We start from the raw sequence: 18,732 nt of genomic DNA on the forward strand, positions 1-18,732 counted from the left end.
GATATCCCAGGCGTGGCTGGGTGAGGAGAGATCGCTGTCCTGCTCCCTGGGAGAGGCTACCTGTGCCGGCGGGGCCGGAGACTGGGGGTTCGCCTTGCTGGAGAGCTGTCAGCAAAAACTGACAGCAGAGCTGCCCTCCGCCCTCTCCTTGCAGAGGTGGGGTCTGGAAACTCTCGTCCCAGGAGGGAAAAAGAGTTGACTTACGATTTCTTTCCATTCCTCCTGTCTCTTGTTGCGTGGGTTGCGGCCTGCCCTTCGCTTACGGCTTAGAGTCTGGGCAGAAGCCTACAGCGTGTTCCTCGGGGCCGAGTTCCCCTGCTTTAGGGACTGAAGCGATGTAACGGCGGTGTCTGTGCCCTGGCTGCCTCCCCGTGCCCGCAGCAGAGGCCCTGGCCAGGTACATTGGGCGCGGACGGAGCCTCTGAGGCCAGCTGGGAGAGCGCAGGCTGCGACACGAGGAGCAGCGCTGCGGCTCTTCCCTCTTTGCCACGATAACCGCGAAGTGACTTCTGAAGGGCTGCTGAAAGCGATTTTTTTTTTCCAGTGAGCAGATTAGAGATAAAAGAAGAATTCCACCCCGTGGGGCACGAGCAGCTCAATCCATACCAACGTGATGGAGAGGGAAATTGGAGAGAGCTTATCAGCTTGAGGAAAAATCAAATGTAAACATCATCCCCAGCATGATTATGGTTCACAGCTTAGTTGGATGTCACGTGCCTCTTTCCTGTGAAATGGTGCTAGCGAAGATGATGACGGGGGAGTCAGCTAGGCAAAAACACGCAGAAAAACACCCTGTGCCTTGAACTTCTGGAGACCCTGCAGTTACTTCACAGTCAATAAGTCACAGCTCAGCTGCAGGCAAGGAGAGGAAGGCAGCAAAAATTGAATTCGGGCAGCTCCAGCAAATTAATTGTCCTTTAAGATGTGACCGGGCTGGGAACGTTCAGGGAAGCTGGGACCGTGGGGGCTGGGAGCCGGGGAGGGGTGCGAGGGGCAGTCTTGGCCGGGTGTGCGGCCGGGCAGGAGAACCAGTGCCTGGGAGGGGAGCGATCAATCTAAGATTGATCTAATTGCAATTAGCAGGCGCTTGGCCCTGACCGGCGGTGGCAGACTGGGTCTGCCCACGTGCCCCGGTTGGCTCGCTGAGCATCTCCAGAAGGGCTCCCCCGGGAGCATCCAGGGTGGATTTAGCGCGAGCAGGGCGTAATTTGGGACCGATTATCGAAGCGAATCGCTGACACGACCAGTATGGGCTCTCGCCAGATGCACAACCTTAAATATGGTTTTCCCATATAAGGTGGCTGCAGCCTGGAAAGCAGAAGCAGGAATTCCAGCGCTCTCTTTTTTCACCAACACGTCTTTCAGACGCAGCCGGTTGAGTCCCGAAATAGGTCTGCCGAGGCTGGGCGCTACCCCGACGAAGGCGCGGGGAGCTGCTCTCGTCACATGCTGCTTCCAGCTTTGTCGCATTCGATTATTCCCTCTTTGGGCTGCCGAGCATGTTCCTGCAGCCCCGTATTAATCTGTGGAGGCCCGGTGGGTGCCTCGTGCCCAACCTCACCGCTGTACCTGCGTGCCCTCCGGGAGCACGGGACCGGTGCCATCTGCACGTAGAGGAGCTTCGAGAGTTACGTGGGGTCAGTTAACCCACACGTTGCAGCGTCGGGAAGCGCTGCACCTTTTGCACCGTGCGGGGGAACGTCAGCAGTGGAGCTGGAGGGGAAATGCGTGCCAGCTGCTAGCACGGCGAGGGCTGGGAGTGTTTGGGTGGCGGTGACCTTCAGCAGCCTGGTTCGCACGCTCCGCTGTCGGGGAGGGCAGAGGGAGCTCACAAATAGCAGCAGAACAGGAGAAAAAGTCCTGAGTGGGTTTTTGTTTCCCAATCCCAGGTCTCTTGTTTATTTATTTTTAAATCCCGGTAGTCCCCTTTAAATTCAGTTTTCGTTTGATAATCCGGCTGACAGTGCCGCTTCCCTTCTGACGCCTCCCAAGCTGTTGTCTCCTAGGCCTGCGAGCTGGGTCGCTTCGTGGACATGCCGAAGAACAGGATCGATCTCGGTCGCGTCGGGCTGGACGTGGGTGACCACGGACGTGGGGCCAGGCAGAAGCTGATTTTTGCAGCCCTGTGCAGGCGCACAGCCCTGGCTGTTCGGCACGGGCTGCCAGTGCGGAGCTGCTGCCAGGGTGGTAGCCCAGCACGGTGCTTGCTGCGTCCTCACCCGTCCGTGGCTGGTGCAGACACTGAGAGGAGCAAAATATTGTCGTTTCCTGTAAGCCGTTGGCAAAGCAGTGTTGCTGGCACAAACACCTTCTCCCTGTTTGCTGCCTGCTGATGGTGCACCGCGCTCCCTTCAACAAACAGGCGCAGCCACTTGCCTTTTCCCCCGAGGGAAGGATGCTGTAAGGAAAGCGCGTGCCGTGCCCAGTGCCTGCCTGCGTGCGGCCGCTTCCACGCGCTCGCGGCGATCAGACAACGGGAGCCCGGCGGAAAGGTAAATCAAAGCACTGCGAGGGATGCCGACCAAAAGGCCGTTTGATGCTGAAATTGAAGCGCAAAAGCGCAGGGAAGAAGAGGGTCGAGTTTAAAAAAAAAAAAAAAAAGCGATGGTCTGCGTGAAGTGCATTTTGTCCTAATCTGTATCAGCGCTGAGTTTCTCAGCAGAGCGCCCAGCATTGTTCGCCTGCCCGCCTGGGTCGCTGCGTGCTGAAAGGAAAAGCGTTTCCTGGCTTTTCAGGCTTCCCACCTCCTCTCTGAGTGCCTTGGAGGCTGTGGAAGGGGCGGCTGGCCTCTCCGAGCAGCCCTGAAAGAGCCACTGACGATAAGGTGATGTTGTGGTTTTTCCTCCTTTAGGTAGGTCTCCGAAATACTTTGTTCCTAGGCAGCCTGGCACTCGTTGTGTCTTTCAGTGTTTGCCAGTAGCCGAGTTAACCTCAGAACTTTTCTGGGAAACGTTTTCTGTAATTAAAAAGCTAAAAGCAATCAGAGCAGCATTTCTGTCACTTTGTCTCTTCTCACCCACGTGTTTGAGCAGAAAACGCTGTCAACCCCTAATTAAGTGTCGTTGCCTTCCATCGTGTGTTTTTTGCGGCTTCCCCGGCGTACGTGTGGGTTTTTGCACTGGCTTGTGGTGAATAACCCAGGCTGAGTCAGAGCACGTGCTGCAGCGGCGAGGAAATCAGGAGGCCCCAGTGCCCTCGGTTGCCCTGGGGTTCACGGCTCATCCGACGGTGCCGGTCACCGCTGATCGCAACTCGCTCACCTCGCACCTCTGGGGAGCGGCTGCGGCAGCTCGCCGGCAGAGCATGTGCCTTGGCTTCTCTTCCCCCTTTCCTTGAACAAAGCAAAGCCACCGCTCTTCCCTGATGCTGTTTAAAGGATGCAAATGCCTCAAACTAGAGTCAGCGTGGAGTGTGAGTGGGTCTCTTGAACGTTTCCTGTTGCGCAGGAAGAGGCTGTGATTCTGAAGACGAGCAGTGTTATTTTACAGCGTGGAGATTGCCGGAGATGCAACTTTACAGGCTGTGCAAATGACTGGAACTAGAACTGTCCCCCTGGATAATTGCACGGCTCCGCAGCAGTTGGATCCGGAGCCGCAGAAAGCGAACCTCACAATGCCCAATCACCGCCTGTATGGCTTGGCTCCGGAGCGAGGAGTGAGGAACGGGGGGGGCGCACAGCCCTCCTCTCATCTGTAATTAGCAGAATCTGCATGTTCTCTCTGCGGAAATTGCTACTTGCTATGAAACTTGGAGAGGGTGGGAAAGGCTCCCAGGGAGAGAACAGAAGCGGGAAGCCAGCTGCCTGCCTGCCCGGGGTCTGCGCCGCTGCTGACCTGCCTGCGGGAAGGAAGGGGACGTGCACTGCCCACCTGTAGCTGCTCCTGCTGCACAGGGCGCTCACTGATCCGGGACAGGGAGCGGTGTCGCAGCCTGGGGACCGTCACAATTCCGGCCTGGGCAGATTCGCTGCTGCTGCTGGAGGAGCCTGGGGATTTGCCGGGCATGGGAACGCTGCAAGCGTGGGGAACTTGCTGGTCAAACTCCCCAGTGCTCGAAAGCAGCTTCTCACTTTACTGCACGACATCAAATCTCTCCCCGCCGTTCAGGGGCTCGATGTTTAATTCGGCTTCTGCCTGTGCTCTGGCTGCTCAGGGTTTGTGGCTGGCAGCGGCTGCTGCTGAGCGATGCTCGCGCGTGCGGCTCGCTGGCTCCTGCAGACCTGGCTCTGAGGGTCCCCGTACCAAAGCAGTGATTTTCCTGCCATTTAAATTTGCAGTGCTTTCTCTGACGGAGCTCTGTCAAACTTCTAGCTATTTAACCCGTTCTCTGTGTCCCTGTACTATGGTAGACACCTACAAATTTCTTCTTTGAGTCTTCTGTTCTGAGAGTGCTTTGAGTTAGGTGGGTCCCTGCTCCTTTACAGAACTTAGTAGTTAAGAGTAATTCCCCAGCTGTTTTGTTGTTTTGTTTTTTTTTTTGTTTTTTTCCCTAGGAGGCAAAGAGATCTGCTCTTGAGACCAGGTGGCTGAGTTCACACAGCCATTTGGCAGGGCTGGTGTTGGAAGCCTCTCCCGTGCACCCCAAACTCAGCACACATCGGATGGGTGCTGCCCTTCAGAACGGGCGTTTGGAACGCGCTGGACCCTGCTGGTGACCGTGTTCGGATCCTGCAAGAGTAGAATTAACCGGGGTTGTGTCCTCCCTTTCATTTGCTGCCCGGCAAGCTGTTATTTACGTTGCCAATTACACCTTTCTCTTCTTCCCATTGGCATTGGCTATGCTCAGCTGCTGCTTTGTTTTGCTGCCCCGAGTCAGTTAAGGTCTGGATCTCCAGTGGCTGGGATGGCCGCGGAGACTGGTGACGCGCAGCCGGGTGGAATTGAGGGCTGCCATGAAAAACGCGTGTAATCTCCATTAAAATAGCGTCGTCTGCGAAGTCACTCCCTTGTGAGTTCAAACCCGCTGTGCAGGCTTGCTTCCAGCCTCCTTGCCCAGGGCTGGGTGCCCACCACGTGTGCGTGCCATTGAGCACGGGGTCTCGCTCAGCCCCTCGTGGGGCAGGAAGGATGGGGAGGGGTGAGATGGGCAGCACCGCTCTTCTACCGCATGTTTAAAGCGGAGGTAACGTGGGTTGTCTTAGTCTGCTCTCCCTTTCCTGCAGAGTCCCAGCCACGTGTGCTTGGCACTGCGGGACAGCCCCTGGCGCAGCCCCGCTTTGCTGTTTTTACCTTCCGAGCATTTTGTGACCTTTGCAGGCTTTTCTGCCAGTTTCTTGCCTACCAAAAAAAACAACCTCTCCACCACTAGAGCAAAACAGCATCGTTTGTGTTTAAACTAAATGGCTTCAAGGTGTTCCCAATTATGGTTTTTAGGGTGGAATTTCTGACTTGTGGGTGGAACAGATTTGGTTTAAAGGGCGAGTTAATAGCATCCTCCTGAGCTCCTGCAGCCTTACTTGTGTTTTTCTCCAGTTGGAATTGGGCAGCGGTGCAGTTACGGTAATGCCTCAGTCACTATGCAAGTAGCTGCGTAAACATCTTCCCAAAACTGCTCCTTTCAGCCTGCTGGTGGTGAAAGCTTGGTTTGGAAGGGCTGCACGGATTTTCATTCCTCATTCAGGGCCATGTGAGCTCAGGTAATTAAGGTCACTTTACATCAATTTGAGAAACTTGAGCGTTGGGTTGGCGCGTCGGTGCAGCTCACAAAGCATTTGGAACATTTGAGAAATGTTTTTATGTAACTGGCAGGTTGGGAGAGATTTTGGGAAATCTTTCCAAAGCCGAGGACGCGGCTCTGAAGGCTGCGAGGCTCGAGGCGGGCTGGGGGCTTGCAGCGGCCGATCTCACCGACACACACACCGGCGGTGAACTGCCGACGCAGCACGTGCTGCTGCTCTCTTGCTGGGTCAGCACAAACGGTGGGATCCCGGCGGGTCTGGGATCAGGCACTGCTGCTCCTCTGCTCTTGGATCCCCCTTGGTTTCGTTGCGTTTCTGTACGGCTTCGTCAGAGGCCGGGCAGCTTCTGGCCACGCAGAAGCCGAACTTTCCCTAGGTTTCGCCTCCGATGTCCACTGGATCAGGATTTTACTCGAGGTCCTGAAGATCTGAGGGATTTAAGAAAAGCCTTCAGGCTTGGCGTAAGGCCCAGAAACCCAAGTTCCTAGTTTGCAAAGTAAAGTGAAGGTGATTAGCTGGAGTCTCTCGTTGCCACCATCTGGGTGGCCTGGTTTCTTTTTGCAAAATGCCTCCTTGGGGTGAGGGGGAAGGCGAAGCTCCTGCTGCTCTCGTGACGCTGCCGATGCTCCTGCGCTGCTGAACTGAGGGCAGAGGGGAGGCTCCGGCACGAGGCACAAGTGGTTTTGTTTTGCTGACCCCTCTGAAAGGAGAGGGAAAACTTGTCTGTGCCTTAACCCTCGCTTGATCCCTGCTGGTGTGTTCGGCAGCACAAGCAAAACGTCCCCAAAGCCTCTAGCGCAGGCAGGGTACAGCTGCTGCAGCACTTCTCTCTCTGTAGTCTCTCTGCACGTCTGACGGACCAAATTCTGTGGACTTTTCAAGGCAGAATCGCCCATTGCAGCGTTTTCCAAAGGGAGGCAGCTGGCTGAAATCATCATCTTCCCCAGCGCGTCCGGGAGGGCTTCGTGCCGGCAGCTGCTCAGGTTAGGGGCTGACGTGAAACTCGGGTCTGTCCAGTTTCCCGGGTTTTGCCCCATTTTTTGTCTGCATCCTGTGCATCCCCACGCCAAGAGGAAGAGGGATGCGATCAGGAATCTGTGAGAGGGCAGCTGCAATACCTGAAAGCGCCCAAAATGTCACTGGTAAATCGGCATCTCTAAAATGACAGCTTTCCCTCCCGTGCAGCCTCGGTGCTGCTCTCGCCATCTGTCTGGGCGCGCGTTGATGGGGGCAGTGTACAAAACGCACGGTTTGCTGGCAGAGAAGCAAGCTATAGAGATGTAAAACAGGCCCTAACTTCAAAGCTGGAACGAAGACAGCAGAACGTGAGAGCGTCTCGAAGCTGTGCCTGTCAGCGCCGAATGACGTGCGCTGCGTGACAGCGCGAGCGCTGCCCAGGTGGGACCCAGGCATAAGGCAAAGGGGGTCCCGTGGGGCCCGACGGGTGCTGGTTGTCTGTGGGCTCAGAGAGCACCTGGCAGGGGATAATTCTCGTGTTTGTAAGGACTGTTTGTTCGGTGATCGGGGCTGAAATCTGGCAGAGCAGCCATTTATTCATTTATTCTTCGTTTATTACTTTTTTTTTCCCCTGTAATGCTAACTTGTGTTACAAGATAATTTTTTCTAGGGGATGCAGATTGTGCTGCGTTTGATTTTTCTAGTAACAGTTTATAAAACCTCTGCTTGGGAGAAGCTGAAATGTTAATTCTTTAAAGGTGCTTTTCTGATACGTGTGCTATTTTTAATCTCAGAATACTTCCTCTCAGACCGGCATCTCTTGAGGTTTAAATTCATTTGGATGGAAGAAAAATGATGACATGGTCTTTCTCCACCTCGGTCTCCGAGGGCTGGATGTTTGTTTTCATTTCGGTGCTAAGCAGGAGTCACCGGTGGATTAACTATCTGGGACGCTTCGCCGAGAGCGAGGCTTCCAGACTGGTAATGCCAGGAAATGCTTATTAAAGCAAATGAGAAGCTGAAGGAGCGAACACCCTGAAATTGCTACGTGATTTTTGTGGCTCCTTCGCTGACCAGCCCCGGCATTTCTCGTGTCTAACTGCGGTCTTTGCTGCAGGGAGTCTCGGAGCCCTGATGGACGTGGGGCTGTGTCTGTACAGTGAAACCAAGACCGCGCACGGGCAGGCAGTCGTGTGTGTTAGACAGCAATGCCCGGATCCGTTTCACTCGAATGCAATGAACTCGGTTGCCCGTTGTGTGCCAGCTCCAGAGGTGGGCAATACAGGCTGGTATTAAATCGAGGAGCCTCCCGAGATGAACCGCTGATGGAGTGCGCTGCTTGGCAGGACTCTGTCCGCTGCTGAGAGCCTGGTTTGGGAGGAACTTCTGACGCCTGCAAACTGCTCTTGTGTTGGTGGGAAGGCGCTGCAGGAGTGCGAGCTGTAGAGATTGAGGGCTCCTAACCGTTCTCAGGGAGGACAAACGGCTTCTCCAACTCCCAGGACTGAAAACCCAAAGGACAATTTTATTCTGAGTGTTTCTTCTTTTTTTCTAAACTGGAAGCTGGGAGTAGGAGAAGGCTGGGAATGACCAGCATGCAGAGCAAAACGTCACCTGGAGAGATGAGGTGGGTTTTTTGCAGCGTCTGATAAAAACAGAACTTAAATGCAAATTTTCTCTGGTGGGGTGAAAAACTACTGAATTTGTAAGAACGCGGGGCTCTCCAAGGGCTGTGGGAGGAAAGGATGAGATGTGCCTGAATGGCAGCTGCTCGTCTAAAGGAAAAACGAAGAGATTACAGGGAGAAGTGGCAAGTGCTGCCTCTTAACTTCATGTTTTCTATTAGAGCTTCTGCTTTGGGTTGCTCTGACTTGCCAAGACGACGGTCTCCGTATGGCCTTTGCCTTATGGTTGGCCTTTAAGTTCTGGCAAAACTGATGCACCCGTTCCAGCAAAGAGCAACTGGAGAAGCGTTGTCCCTGCCCGGAGCGTCAGAGCCCTTCAGCTCGGTCATGGCCATCGTCGAACGGCCTCGCGATGCCCGCAGGCTGGCTCTGCTTTGTCAGAGCTGCCTTTGGCTCTTCCCACGGACATCCGGCAGCTCCGAGCCTTTCAACTGCCATTTTGCTGTGCTTTGTGCAAATAACTCATGGAAGTCTCACCGACGACACTGAAGGAGCCCTGCTGCTTGGTGGTCCTGAGCCTTCTGGCCTGCGAGAAGATTGCTGGATTGGGAGGTGGGGAAGGAAAAGATTGACTGGTGGGACTTCTTGTCTAGTGTTTTACCTTCCCCATTGAGAGCCGTTCGGGAGCTGTCGGCCAGCATCACTGCCCATTTCTTTTTCTTCCTCCCACCCCACAACACACACCACTGCCATAAAACTCGGCTCCTGCAGAAGGTCTCTGCCAGCTGAGCTGGGAGCGGGAACCCAAACCTCCCCAATGTGTTGTGGGGTCAATGTGTGATGTTTGCTCGGCCGACTTCTCGGTTTCTCCCCAAACCCGGGAGCAGACCGTGCTGTCCCAGCTTCCTTCAAGTCGGTGGCAGCGTGTGTGTGGCTGATGCTGTCTCGTGGTGGTAAGGTTCAGGTGCACGGCTTCGTTTCAGGCTTTACTGAAGTCTTGGCAAGCAGTTTTAAAGCTCCGGAAAAGACTTTTCTTATAAAACGAAGCACCGTGTAGTTCAGAAGTGGTGGACTTTGGTTCACTCAATGCTGCTGTCTTCAATTACTGTTTTCCATACTTATTCCCCATAGAGGAGCCCCAGTTCTCCCCTGTACCAGGCAGAAGCTGAGTGAAGCCCCGAGATGGTCTCAGCATCAACTTTTTCATGGTTCAGGACCGTTTTAGGACCTGCGAGACACGAAGTTGGTCCCAGTTGCACCTCAGATTTGTGCTTGCTGAACGTGGTCATCTCAGCGCGTGTGCACGAGCCACACAGCCGGCCCGGGCTCTCCCGAGATGCGCTCGTCTCCGCAGCCTGATGCTCTCCGCTTCTACCTTTCTGTGTTCAGTGAGCTCCCACTGCAGTGGGGCTGCTCCAAAACCCCCGTTTTGAGAGCTGGGGGGCTCTGGAAAGCCAGCAAAAGGGCCAAGCCCACCTTCACCCTGTAACGCTCTGCTATCGCACCCATCTTAGAAGCCATGCGGTCGCTTCAGAAGGACCTTGCCCACTCCTGTGTCCTGTGGAAGCGCAGGACACGCACGGGAAGTGTGACACCCGCCCGTGACACGGCTCTCAGCAGTGGCCATGCCCACCGTGCCGGTGCCAAACGGTGCCGCTGCGTGCCGAGGGGCTCGTGGCAGAGCCGGGCAGAGCGTGCGGCAGCCTCTGGGAAAACCGTGCTGGAAACGTGAGGTGCCCTCAGCCCTTCGGGAGTCTGGGGTAGCCACGGCCTCAGCTCGGCCCGTGGTGCTCTTTCGGGTTTTGCTCTTTTGCACCTTCAGTTCGGACACGTGCCTGTGCTTAGGGTGGAAGAGATCTTGTCCTCAAATGAGGAAATAAGTGGCTGGAGCTGCTCATCATTATACAGCAGCAGCAAGTGCCTGGCTTGGCCTCCAAGTGCAGATGCTCCTGGCTGGGCTGGAGAAGCTGCTTCCCTGCCCTAGGTTGTGAGCCAGCTGCAGACCCGTGCCAGGAGGAGCCTCTTGTCCACGTTGTGCTTCCCGGTGTCAGAGGAGGCTGTCCCCGATCTGCAGCATAACGCGACGGCCACGTCCCTGTAGCCCAGCGCAGGCAGCAGGTTTTCTTGCCTTCTAGGCCCGTCTCACCTATTTGTATTTATGCCAAGCTCTGGAAGTTTTTTCAAAAGCTTTGTTGATTTTTATTTTTTTTTCAGGTTACTTATTTTCAGCTAATAGCTGAGTCACTAGCTGCCACGCTATGGCCAGGCTCCCAGGGAGAGGAGAGGCTGGTTGCTGAAACTTTTGAGTTACGGATTTTGGCAGCACACTTAATCTTTTGAGCTTGTTCCGCCGTGGCTTGTTTTGTTCCATCTGTTCAGGTGCCTTTGTTAGAGCAGAGCGGGAGCATCAGACTAAAACGCTCCGGTCACAAAGAGCGCAAGTGGCCTTAACAAGGTGGGAAGAGAACGTGGTGGTGGTGAGCGGCGGTTAAATTCATTTTTAACCTGCGGTCCCCCACACCTTGCGGCAGCAGTTTTCTCCCTGGAGGTCTTTCCTTGGCATCACGGCGTGGGGACGTGGTCTGACGGAGCTGCTGCTGTCAGCGAGGTTTGCTCGCAGCCGCCGGAGGTGAGGACCAGAGAGTTGGTGCCTCCTCGGTCTGGGGCTGTTGGCGGTCCGGGATCCACCTGGAGGAAAGGATTTGCGGTGTCTGGGATGGGTTAAGCAGAGCTTGTCCTACAGGGCAGGCAAGCCTCGGGGCTGCTGGTGGGCTTGGGTGGGTTGTGTGAAGCCACGTAGAGAGGGTGGGGAGCAGCGGAACGCCAGCCAGACCTGGCCTTCAGCCACACGCGAGTCGGCGTCGTTAGTGTTGTGCGAGGCCAAGAAATCCGATCGCTCGGTGCCTGACGGGCTCAGATGAGACTTGCACGCAGCCCGAGGCCTTGGAATTTCTCCTTGTTACAGCAGTAAAAGCTTAGGTTTGTACAGACGCAGAGACCCGGAGTGAAGACGTGCCACCAGTCCCCTGTTCCTATCGCGTCTGTTTAACTGCGGGTTTTTCACAGAATCATCTAGGTTGGAAGAGACCTCCAAGATCCTTGTCAACTCGAAAGTTGTATCTGTTATCCCTGCCGGTGGGGCATGCTGTCGTGGGGCTGCATCCCCCACCGAGCTCGAAAAGCAGTCAGGTCCGCAGCTGCGACCTGACACTTCTGCCTTTGAAACCTGGGTCTGAAACAGGCAGAAATTGCAGGTGTCTCCCATTTCCTCTCCCACCCAGACCTTGTCCTCGGCACTGCGACACCGAATCCCTCGGGCTGCGTGTCCCTCGCAGCGCCCGTGGCCGCCGGCAGCGCGCGGGGAAGGAGGGCTCGCTCCACCTGGTGCCAGCAGCCTTGCAGAAGGACTTTATTCCAGTGACGCACGCCGTGTGCGACCCCGTTCTGAAATCCCCTTTTAGTCTTCGGAGTTTGAGCACCTCAGGAAAATCTCTGTCAAGTGACATTAGCAGGAGTGGAATTAAACCTTAGAGGATTTAGCCGAGCAGCTTTGGCTACAGAGTAAATCAGGAAATAGATTTTTTTTTCGCTCCTTAAAACTCCAGGTGCGTCTTCAGGACGGCTGGTGAAGGGTGGCCCTCGGGCAGCTGTGTTCCCTTTGGCCAGGGGTGCCTGTGCTTTTGGGGTTTGCTCCTGGTTGAGGTGCTGAGCTCCCACAGCCTTAGAGCTGTGCTTTCCGTGTAACTTCTGCGTGGCCTGGTTTTGGGGTGGGTGGTTATTGGGAACCTTCAGGCAGGTTTCTTTACTCGCTGTGGCTGTATTAATGGACTTCAGCACCTCTTCCAAAAGGTCTGAAAATGGGACATGTCGGGAGGGAGATACCTTTCTTAATTTAGCCTGGAAATAATTCTCGGTAGTAAATGAGCAACGGGACGAAGCTCTGTCAAGTAACGCGGACAGGGAGATGCTGTTAAGTGGTGCAAGCAATGAACAACCTGGGAGGGATTCCCAGCTCGGAGCACTGACACTTCCCTGCAGAACCTTTGTGAGAAAGGGCTGAGGGCCAAGATGGGGGACAGACTACTGTTGTCTCCTGTAACTCAAATTCCTGAGCTCTCCGTGTCTGCTGGGCTGCTTCTACCAGCAGCTCGAGCGGCTCCTTTGGCGTGCCAGTGCCTCCGAGACCCCTGGAGCTCCGTCAGAGGGACACTCGGAGAAGCAGCAGCGTAAAGGTGAGGGGGCCTTGCCCTCTCGGGGGCAACGTCCTGTACTGATCGCCGGCTGAAGGAGTTCGGGATGGGCTCCGGTGAGGTTCGCCTCCTCGGGCACCAGCCCTGCGGGTGCCTGGTGGAAACGGCGAGGGGCAGGAGGAGCTCGCGAGGTCGGGCGGCGGAGAGGAGCCCCAGCAGCGCTGGTCCTGGCCTCGGGGGGTGCCGAGATCCAGTGTCAAGCCTCGTGCAGCAGAAACAACACAACATGCCACGCCGCGAGCCCTCTGTGTTGGGTGCAATAACTGCTCTTGGGATCAGCATGTAGCCTCGGGTGAGTCGGCTCGTGCTTCTTCCCCTTGCTAGCTGCATCTGGAGGGCAGCGCAACGGGGGCTGCGGCTCGGTGTCCTGTCTCGGCACAGCTGGGGCACTGCCTGCGTCTGAGCTGTTCAACCCCACGTCTGGGCGGGAGCCTGCAGGCAGGGTGATGGTGCTCAGGGGACAGGAGTGAGCGCTGGACTGAGCCCTTGCAGTGTGCTGCCTTGTGCTCCTGTGGCCTGGGTGGGGAAATGGCTCTCCTGGGCCTTGTGGCTGTAGAAAACCCCGTCTAAAGCAGCAAAGGGTGGTTGGTGATGGCCGCGCGGGGACAAGCACTACATTCAGGTCCCTGTTTTTGTGCTGCAGCACAGCTTGGGAGGACATCAGGAGAGAGATTGTGCCTCCTCTTGCCTTTTCACTCCGAGTTACGGCTCCGCTGCCAGCTGGGACCTGCAGGGCTCGTCCTGCCCCAAGCCGAGGCCGGGGCCCCTGGATGCCATAGCTCTCCTGAGCGACCCTAAGGAACGTGGCCTTTAATGGCCTCGCTCTAAATTGGCGTCGTGGTTTCGAGGCGGTGCTGCTGGGTGTCGGGGGTGTAGAGAGCTGGCTCCGTCCTGGGTGCGCTTCCCGGCGCGCTGCTTGCTGTCTGTAATTAATCCTAATCAAGCTTTGCTCCGGATTCAGGCAGGCAGACTCGGACTTGAAGGCCGCAATAAGGAGCGGAGCCAGGGGCTAGGAAGAGGCTGGCGTCCCCGCCGCAGCTGCCGGGTGCCGACCTTGGGCACGTCTCGCCTGCTGCCCCGCGGGGAGGGCGCCCGGACGTGCCGGGCAGCGTGTTTTGCTCGCTCCTCCTGCGACCGGCGGCGTGGAAGGCGGCAGGAACGCCGCGTTCAGATAAGGCTGCACCTTTCCCACCCAGCAGATGCGAGCCCGAGCGTCCCACTGGATTGCATAATTACAGCATGGAGCCGAACGGCTGCAGCCTTTCCCGCTACTGGGTGTCAGCTGTTGTGTGCGCGCTCCTCTTGATTAGGTTTTTGTTTTGCTTTGTTGTCAGATGTGTCACACGGTTCGGGGTAGGCGCTCGGAAATGGTACTCTTTTCTGCGTGCAGCTGATCTGAGACAAGGAAACAAATCAGTTCCTTTTAAATTTCATTTCCCCTGTCTTGTCCTGCTCGTTCCCCGCTGTAATTGGGCTTCCCTGCTGCAAGTGCTTTTTGGTTAGTTGTCAAGGGAACGTTTTAGCCGGGCATGTCCTGGCTCAGCACTCCGCATCCCGAGGAGCCGATCCCATCCGGCACCCGGGCGGGAGCGCAGTACCTCCCGCTTGCGCCCTGCCTCCTGCTCTGGGGTAAATGGGTTATTTCCGAGGCAGGAGGAGTTTCTGCATAAAAACTTTTATAAAAGAGAAAAGCAGGGGCTGGATGTCTCTGCTGACGCTCTGCAGGCTGGGGGCTTCTTGCAGCCCCCCTGGCTCGGGCGCTCAAGGAGCTCGGCAATGGAAATGCCCGGGGAGGGAGGCAGGGAGTGCGCTGCGTGTGCCACCTCAGTGCCCCGAGGCCCCGTCCTGCCTCCCCGGTACATTAAGCTCTCTCCCTTAATTTGTACAGGCCATGCTGTTCCTTTCCCTGACGAGTTTGTGCTCAAGTAAACGAGACAAAGGGCATGGGAAAAGCGTGGGGCACAGCGTTGGTGTGGCAGAGCACGGTGTGTGACCACCGGCATCCTTCCCCCCGAGCGGGGCTGGTTCCAGGGGGCTCCAAACGGGAAAGGGAGGTGTGGGGCTGGCGTGGGAGGTGTGGGGAGGAGAGCAGGACCCCGGCCCTGGGTGTTGAGGAGGGATTAGATGGGATTGCTGATCTCCGGCTTTCGATGCTGGCACAGTGTGGATGCTGCTGAATGCCAGCGTTTCAGCTCCCTGCGAAGAACTGTTGGGCTTTGGATGGGGTCTAAACCATCCCGAGGGATGTGGATGTGTCGGGGCAGGGTCTTCCCTTCTCGGAGGGACGGAGAGCCTCACCCGAGCACCGGGCTGGGGTCTCCCCAGGGTGTCGGGATGGCGTGTCCGGCTGGTGCGAGACCAGTGCTAGTTCTTGTAGGTCCTCCCAAAAATCCTTCATGCAGTCTGCAAGTGCACCAGGGAAAAAGGGATTCATTTTTGGTGTCAAAGCTTGTGTTGCTTTTCTAAAGCTCCTATAGACTCCATATAACAAGCGGAATTTATCTCAGCTTGCTTCATTTTCCTTTTTGTTACTCCAAGCTCTCCAGCAGCACCCTGGGCACTGCTGGCTCTGAAGAGCAGCCGGCTACAGCTCCTTCTGAGAAGAGACGCTGCCTCGGAGGGGAAGAAGCCCCCACAACTCCTCTTAGCATCGTGGCTCGCTCGATGCTTCTCACCCTAATCGACCGGTGCTGTCACGTGGGGAGGCAATGTGTTCGAGGACCAAAAGCAGGTCATCCCGGGTGCCTGGGGAGGGCAGGCTGTAAGCAGCTACCTTCTCGGGGTGGCTGCGGAGCCCTGCTGCTGCTCCTGGCGTTTCTCCTCCACCCTGCTCATTGCCCTGGTCCTGAGCGCTGCTTGCCAGGACCCAGAGCCGCGCAGTTTGGGTGCGAGAAGTTGAGGGGCTGCTCCCCGCTGGCTGGGTTGCCCTTCCACGCAGCCCTGGCTGGCTGCGTGCCGGTTCAGGCGCCGCTCTCAGCTGCGTCGAGTTTTCTGGCATCTTCTCCGCGTCGCTTTTTTGTTTCCTGAACTTCGTTTTCTCAGCGGTCCCTTATGGAGAGTAACAGCTGTCTCTCTTGATGGATGTGTTTTGCTTCCAGCCTCTCTCTCCATATTTCTCCCGCAACACATCTGCTCCATGTGCACAGCCTTCGCCTTGCACAGCTCATGCCCTAGCCTGCTCCCTGCAGGACGCGTGGGCCAGCCCGATCCAACGATAAATCCTCGCACCCTGCCGGCAGCCTTCCCCTCCTCTTGTCCAAGCGGGTTGCTCAGGTGGGTCGTGCCCTCTTGCTCTTCGTCAGATGAGTGTGAAATCAGACCCAGACCTCCGTCAACGTTTGGGGGGCTCTCCAGAATCTCCCGGCTTCCAGCTGAAGAGCTGACGTGGTGTTTATATTCCTAATGTGGTTTTAGTTGTAGTCGCTGTGTGTATCTCCCAGTAAACAATTGAAGCTTTTATTAAAGATGCAGCAGCATCTCCGCCTGGGCAGAGGAGTCCAGATAATGCCACCAGCTATTCGAATCTGCTTCCACTGCTTTTCCAGTGCATCCTAAAGCATTAAATATTTAAAGTTATAAATGATTGTGTGATTATGCGTGTGTCTTACAAAGAATTCTTCTCTGTCAGGTCTTACATAAGAGCTTTGCTTGGATGTTTGTAAACTTTCTTAAGAAATTCTTTATCAGTGGATGGAATCATCAGCTTTAGCTGGTTTTGAGAGATCCTAGTGACTGTTTACTTGGCTTTATTTTTTAATTTATTCTCTGCACGTGAGTCAAACTTGAAACCCACGTTTTTACCTTAAACTCAGTATAGGTCATGGGCAGCAAGGACGAGATTTTCTGGTTTTTGGGAAGCTTTGCTTTTAAGCCTGAAGGATCGGTGATTTTTCAACTTTTTGACTTAGGGCATCACTTGTGTGTCCCAGCTGGCAGCATCTAGAGAGGCTGGGGGAGCTGCAGGAGCCGCTGTGCTCCCGGCCCCTCGCTGCTGAGGGCGACGAAGCTGGTGGAGATACACGAGGCCCCTGCCCGCCCGTCGTGCGCCGCTTACTGGGAGCGAGTGGTCAAGCGGACGTAAACGGTGGCGAGGGGCCTAAAAATGCCTGAACGACAATTTTGTTGACACAACACGTTGCATAAGAGGAGGAACGGGTTGTCTAATCATGTGGAGGCTCAGGCTCCTCTGGAGGGGTCGAGCTAAATCCAGAGAAATCAGAGCATGGGGGCACGGAGGGGTGTGGGGAGTCCCCTCCCTGCCTGCGCTGTGTGAGCGCCCTGCTGGGATGGACGAGCCAGCTGCGGCCGTGGACAGAGGCGTAAGGAAAAAAAACAGACGTTAAATCAGATGGGATCGGCCGAGTGTTACAGCTGAAGCTCTGAGGCTCCGGAGCAGCATGTGGATCTGCATCGGGTCGAACAGAAGCGGTGTGTGGATGAGAAGAGGAGCTGAAGGCAGCAGGGCAGTTTGTGAAGCACCACACAGCCCAGCGCCCAGAGCTGCGGTTCCATCCCAGGCTTCTCCTTCCGGAGCCGCTCCTCACACTCCTGAATGCCCCCTTGTTAAGCTGCACCAAATCGGATAAGAGTCATTTCAATTAGCTTGCTAAGTATTGAAACTTCCCCCAGCAGAGCTCCGATGCCCCTCAGACCCGAGCGCCAGCTCTCGTGGCTGTGTTTAACCCCGAAGCTGGAGCTAAATCAGTTTTTGCAAGGCCATCTGTCAGCTTGTTTGAGATGAGCACAGCCGAGCACCGTGTGCTGAGTACCCAGTGGAAGATTTTTTCATTTTCTGCCTAGACGGGTTGATTTCATAAAGCCGATTTTTTCTCTTTGGAGAGGTTTTGCTGGTGATGCCCTTGGCCACCTGAAGCATCGTTTCTCCTGACAATCCCCGGCTCTCGCCCCAGCACCCTCCCTGTGAGCATGCCGCCGGTGTTGATTCCACACTTGGTACGTGTACAGCAGCAGACACTTAAAAGCTGAGAATGAAAGCAGCTTGTGGTAATTATCACAAAATTAAAGATAATCTCCTGCTCTGGAATTGTGACAAAGTGCAGAAAAGAGATTACTGCGGCTCGTCAGCAGCGCGGGGCGGTCGGAGAGCGGCTGCAGCCGGGTGAGCGGAGCAGCCTGTGCCGTTCCCGGCCGTCGCAGTGCTCAGCGGGGAGCTCTCAGTGCCCTAGCTCCCTTGCCCTTTGTTGGACTTCGTGTTGAATGACCTTAAAATCGTTTGTCCTAGGCCAAAGAACTAACTTCCAGGACCCAAGCGTGTGTTGATCGGGTGCAGTGTCTGAGCTGGCGATGCCCGGCAGCAGCGATTCTCTGAGCTGAGCCGCGGTGTGGTCCCAGGGGTGATGGGAGGTTTCATCACCGGAGAGACAAAGGCAGGCAAAGCCTGGGGTCAGGGGGCTCGCATTGCTGACTGCTCAAAACACCCTGTAGACGTGCCCTGTTTGCATCAGGGCATCCCCAGTTTGCCCAGGCCCATGAGATAACCTCAGCGCTTCTGCCTGAGAGCGATTCCATCTCCCTTGTGACTGCCAAGGGTTTTCGTTGGTTTTATTCTGCTTCCCACTCAAAACGTTTCCTGGAATATAACCGAATCGCTGTTCTCATCTGCAGAGCAGCGTGCTCTGCTACGCCTGACTTCTTGCTCAGGTATCTTTGGAAGCAAGCCCTGAAGCATCTCCGCTTGTGTTTTAGGAGGGTGAGCGGTTGCCCCGATTAAACCATCCTAAATCCTCTTTGGCCAGCTGGGGAGATGCTGAAGCAACAGAACCTTGGGCTGGTTCCTCCGGGGCTTTCCCTGCGCTCCAGCTTGAAGGACCAGACACCTCCCACTGCCCCCAGCTCATGCAGATATTCCTCTCGAGCTGGAGGGCTCGCGTGCCGACAGGCGCTTGTGTAATCCACCCCTCGCCCTCGAGTGGGGAACAGCCGAGGGCTCAGGAAGAGCCCCGCTTCTTCACGGCCACAGCTCTCGAGTTTTGCTCCCTGGCCTCTTGCGAAACGAAGCCCTTGCTGAAGGACTGCAGGTTGCACAACCCTCCTGGGCGGGCAGCTCCTCGCCTTCCTCGGCAGCTCCAGGCCCTCGCTCCTGTTCCTGAGGGGCCTGGGCTGGAGTTGCGGGACCCGTGCGTGGCTTCACCGCTTCCTCCCCGGTCACCAAACGCCTCACAGCGCTCGCACACCGCGGCTGGTGCAGGGGAGCAGAAGCTGG

General features: G+C 56.0%; 1 protein-coding gene across 3 annotated transcripts in view; it reads left to right on the top strand.

The window, feature by feature from the left end:
- PIP5K1C (phosphatidylinositol-4-phosphate 5-kinase type 1 gamma) overlaps window positions 1-18,732 on the top strand; it is a 43,314-nt gene that overhangs the window by 1,382 nt on the left and 23,200 nt on the right. The gene's annotated exons all lie outside the window — the stretch shown is intronic.

Source organism: Cygnus atratus, chromosome 26 (genome assembly GCF_013377495.2).
Source record: "Cygnus atratus isolate AKBS03 ecotype Queensland, Australia chromosome 26, CAtr_DNAZoo_HiC_assembly, whole genome shotgun sequence".
NCBI lineage: Eukaryota > Metazoa > Chordata > Aves > Anseriformes > Anatidae > Cygnus > Cygnus atratus.